The following is a 5134-nucleotide window of genomic DNA, read 5'->3' on the forward strand; positions in this document are numbered from 1 at the left end:
CATGTTTGCTTTTCCACGTGAGTTTTTCCATATTAACTTCTGTAGCTACAAATTTAAATTATGTGAATTTTTATTGAAATTGCATTAGGCTCATATATTAACTTAAAGAAAAATGACATGCATATGATATTGAACCCAAAAACAAGGAATGTTTTTGCTTTTGCAAATCTACATTTGTGTCTTTCGTGTTTTTTCCTAAGCCTTTTTTATATTTTGTTGCAGTTTAAAAGGGATTCTTTCCTATTATATCCTTTTTACTGGCTATTGTTTGGGCAGTTGAAAGCTATTGGTTTTTCTATGTTAATTTTTATATCCTATTACTTAATAGAATGTTTATTATATGAGTTTTTTTAATAACTTATTCTCTTGCATTTTCAGATCACTGTCAAATCATTTGCAAACAGGTGTAGTTTTCCTTCTTCTTTTCCATTTTGATCTATATTCCCATACAATGTTAAATAATAGTGGGGAAATAGGCATCTATGCTTTGTTCTTGATCTCAGTATGATTGCTTCTATCATGTGTGTGCATGTGTGCGTTCTTATTCCATTAAATATTATCAGATAAATGGGTATCCACTGCGTCAAGCCCTTCCAAGTAACTATGATTTTTCTCCCCGGAATTAATATGAAGAAATTGTCTTCATTGATATGAAGATACATGTTAATAGATTTGCAAATATTAAGACACCCTTACGTTTTAAGAATGAATCTCACTTGGTCATAATGTATTATTTTCCTATATAACTGTTCAATTCCGTTTGCTAATATTCTATTTAGCATATTTACATCAATGTTCACAAGGAATATTTGGGGGGTTTTTTTTGTCTTGTTTTGTTTTCTGCTACCATCAGGTTCAGGAACTAATGTTATATTTGTCTCATGAAGTAATTTGAAAGTTTCTGTTCACTTCTGAAGCTCCAGAAAAATTTATATAGCATTAGGATCATCTAGATGTTAACCATTTCATACAATGTCCCGTTGGAAACACCTAGATGGGGTACTTTTTGTTGGGGGAATATTTTTTTTTTGATCTTTCACTATTCTCCTGTGAAACTAGTCTATTTCACCTCTTTCTGCAATGGAATTATTTTTACTTAATTGAACATTCCTAGGAAACTTTATCTCTTACCTAAGTTTACAATGTATCTGCATAGAGTTACACAAAGTATTCTGCTATGACTTTTATTATTTCTCTGTCTCTCTAGCTAATTTTTCTTGTAGTTACTTATTTTGTATATATGTGATTTATTGCTTTCTTTCTTTATTAGGTTACATGTCTATTTTTGTTAACTTTTTAAAAAATAACTTTTTGTTTTGTTTTTTTACCACAATAGCAAATAATCAAACTATAATATGGACTAAGGAACTGAATAGACATTTATCCAAAAAAGACATACAAATGACCAATAGGTACATGACAAGTTACTCAACATTACAAAAGATGTAAGGTACAGGATGACCAAAATTAGCACAGCTGTAGGATGTATATCAAAGGCAGTTAAGGCAGTAAATCCTACAAATATTCATCGCAAGAAGAAAAACTTTTTTCTGGTAATCATTTCATAATGTATGTAAGTCATATCACTACCCTGCAAACTCTGATATCATTAAACAAGAAAAATATTTAAAAGGTAAAAACTAAAAGTGCAAGATTATCAAAGAGGACAAACTACTACTGTTTTACCTTTAGAATTATTTTATTAAATCTTAAAGGTACAACAGTTTCTTAACTCTACACATGAACTAATTTTCTTTAGAAGAATGATGTTATGTCTCATTACACCATGATTCTAGCTAACAGTTTTAAAAATTTTTGAGAAAAATCTTGAAAAAGGATTCAAATATCATCCAAAACTTTGAAATTTAACATTATCAAAGGGGATGCTTCCACATTCTTACAGAGACCACTGGAGAGACAATAATTCAAAAGCTAAGAAACGATCTCAAAAGCATTTTTTCATACAGTCTTTCCTCCACAGAAAGGTATTGTTCTTACATAATCGAGTCAACTCACAAAATGGCTCTCTGTACCTGCTCTGGTGTCTTCTGCCATATCACTGCATATTTATGCATGACTGAGGTAAGAGTTTCCTGAACACTGTTATTTCGATAACATAAAGCTCTTCTGTTACCTCTGGGCTCTCAATGTCTGTTTATACAGTCAAGCCCATGGCAAATAGAAGCTCAGTATCAGCTGGTCTCTGCATAACGCCCACGTCTTCCACCGCCTCCTGGACCATAGTTTCCTCCACCGTATGATCCTCCCACGTTCCTGCTATACCACTCAGTTTTCCACTCTTCGGTAAATCGTACTTAGAAGGTTTCTGCTTATAATTTCCCAAATCATTGTAATTATGACTTCCATAATTTCTTCATTCATAGCTGTCAAAACCACCTCTGGAGGCCCCATCCAGGTCGCCATATCGAGATCCTCTACCACCATATCCTCCTCATCCTCCTCCATAACCAGGGCTAACCCCCAAATTGCCACCTCCAGATCCTCCTCCACACCCATGATAGCCATCCCCAAATGTATGTCCTCTTCCGTATCCATCAGCTCCTCCTCCAAGTTTCCTTCCTCATCCTGGTCCTGCTCCAACATTTCCACCACCACCAGGAGAGTCTCCAAAACCGACGTTGCCTCCTCTTGCACCTCTAGAACTTTGGACTCCCTGCATTTTAGGTCGAGACAAGGCCTTTCTTACTTCTGCATGATGACCATTGATGCTATGGTCTTTGCAACACAAGCTTATCCATGGGATCATGGTCACTAAAAGTAACAAATCCAAAGCCTCTTTTCTTTCCAGACTCCCTATCGGTAATTATCTCAATGGCACTGATTTTTCCATATTTCTCAAAGTAATCTCTAAGATGATGCTCTTCAGTATCTTCTTCAATTCCACCAACAAACAGCTTCTTCATGGTGACAAGAGTCCCCAGCTTTCCATAGTCCTCTCTTGGGACAGCACGTTTGGGTGCAACTGTTTTCCCATCAATGGAATGAGGTCTGGCAGCCATAGCAACATCTACCTCAGCCATGGATGAAAACGTGACAAAACCAAATCTTCCTGGTTTTGGGCTGGCAGGATGCCTTATTAACACACAGTCTATAAGGTTTCCCCGTGGCTTGTAGTAGTTCCTCAGACTTTCTTCCATGGATTCAGAGCTTAAGCCACCAATAAAGAGTTTACAGAATTTTCCTTTTCTTTCTTATTCCTCTCCAAAGGAACAGATGTTGAAGTTTTCTTCATCGCAGGCTTACTCGCTTGAGCCATTTTCCCGAAGCTGAGGGGGATGAGGGAGATCTCCAAAGACTAACGTGAACCGGAGGGTCCCGACCCCGCGGTGAGAACCGAACCTCCGCTGCTCCAGCAACAACACCTGTAGGAGCACCTCCACCGGGGATCTGGTGATGCTGCTACTGCTCTGGAGCCGCTGCCGCCCTTGAACCAATCTTGAGCAACTTTCAGTTTTTCTGCAAAATGTCGTTTTGAACCGAGTGACCTTTCCTGATTCAGTAATCAAACTTCTTATTACATTTCCTCTACATTGATTTTTTTCTGAACTTTTAATTTTCTCTGCATTGTTGTTATCTACTTTTTAAAATAAATTTATTTATTTATTTTTGGCTACGTTGGGTCTTCGTTTCTGTGCGTGGGCTTTCTCCAGTTGTGGCGAGCGGGGGCCATTCTTCGTCATGGCGTGTAGGCCTCTCCCATTGCGGAGCACAGGCTCCAGATGCGCAGGCTCAGTAGTTGTGGCTCACGGGCCCAGCCGCTCCGCGGCATGTGGGATCCTCCCAGACCAGGGCACGAACCCGTGTCCCCTGCACTCGCAGGTGGATTCTTAACCACTGCACCACCAGGGAAGCCCCTGTTATCTATTTTTGATACAGTTTTCCTCACTAAATTGGATATTCAATGAAGAGATCACTAATGTGGACTTTAAAATTTTATACCAAAATACTTACCTATTGTTTTGCCCTTACAATGAGTTCAGATATCTTTTTTGAAAGAAACTATTCAGACTACAAAAAGGATTTTTCTTTTTTGTTGTTTTGTTTTTGTTTGTGTTTTTATACAGCAAGTTCTTATTAGTCATCAATTTTATACACATCAGTGTATACATGTCAATCCCGATCGCCCAATTCAACACACCACCATCCCCACCCCCACCAACCCCTGCGGTTTTCCCCATTTGGTGTCCATACGTTTGTTCTCTACATCTGGATCTCAACTTCTGCCCTGCAAACCAGCTCATCTGTAACTTTTTAAAAAATAACTTTTTGGATTTAACATTATTTTAAAATTTTTATTATTTCTGCCTCATTAATTTTTCTTTTTATTTTAATAAGTCTTTTCTTAATTTTTATTTTTTTAAGATTTTGTACACTTTTGGAGTTTTGAAATTAAGAAACTTATTTTTAATTATACATTTCAACTGATCTAGATATTTAAGGTTCCTCTGAAAAACGTTGTAAGAAATAGATTCTGATATGTAAGGATTACAATATTTTATTAAAATTTGCATTTATGGTTTTCACTTTCCTTTTTGTCTAGAAATGTTGAAAAAAGTGGTTTTCTTTTTTTTTTTTTATAATTTGCAATGGGAAGAGCATTTTCCCCCAGCATTTTATTATACATTATTGAATGTACAGAAGAGTTGAAAGGATTATACAGTACACATCCATTTATCCACTACTGAGATTTTATTATTCTCAACATTTTGCTAGATAAGCTTTATCACATACCTGTTCATTTATCTATTCATCCAAAACTTTAATTTATCAATTGATCTGTTTATCAACTTATCTATTCATCTATAAGTTCATCTCACTTTTTGAAGTGTTTCAAGTAAGTTTCAGACATTAGGATACATCAGCATTAAACAGTTTAACATTTATATCATTAACTAGAATTCAGTATTTGTTTAGAGTTATTATTGCTTTATTTTAGGTAATTTAACCTATAGTGAAATATACAAGCCATTAATGAGCTTTGATGAACGTTTAGATCTGTTATCCAAACACCTGTCAAGCTATAAGGCATTTCCATCACCCCAGAAAATTCCCTCATACCTCTTTACAGTCAGTTTCTATTTCCAACACTTCAGAGAAAAACTCTGTGTTTATT

The 5134-nt window shown here is 36.0% G+C and overlaps 1 pseudogene; it reads right to left on the reverse strand.

The window, feature by feature from the left end:
• Positions 1-2192: 2192 nt before the first annotated feature.
• Positions 2193-3253, reverse strand: LOC112400676 (heterogeneous nuclear ribonucleoproteins A2/B1 pseudogene; annotated as a pseudogene).
• Between the last annotated feature and the right edge of the window lie 1881 nt (positions 3254-5134).

The sequence above is a fragment of the Neophocaena asiaeorientalis genome, unplaced genomic scaffold, assembly GCF_003031525.2.
Source record: "Neophocaena asiaeorientalis asiaeorientalis breed wild unplaced genomic scaffold, Neophocaena_asiaeorientalis_V1.1 scaffold153, whole genome shotgun sequence".
NCBI classification, from domain to species: domain Eukaryota; kingdom Metazoa; phylum Chordata; class Mammalia; order Artiodactyla; family Phocoenidae; genus Neophocaena; species Neophocaena asiaeorientalis.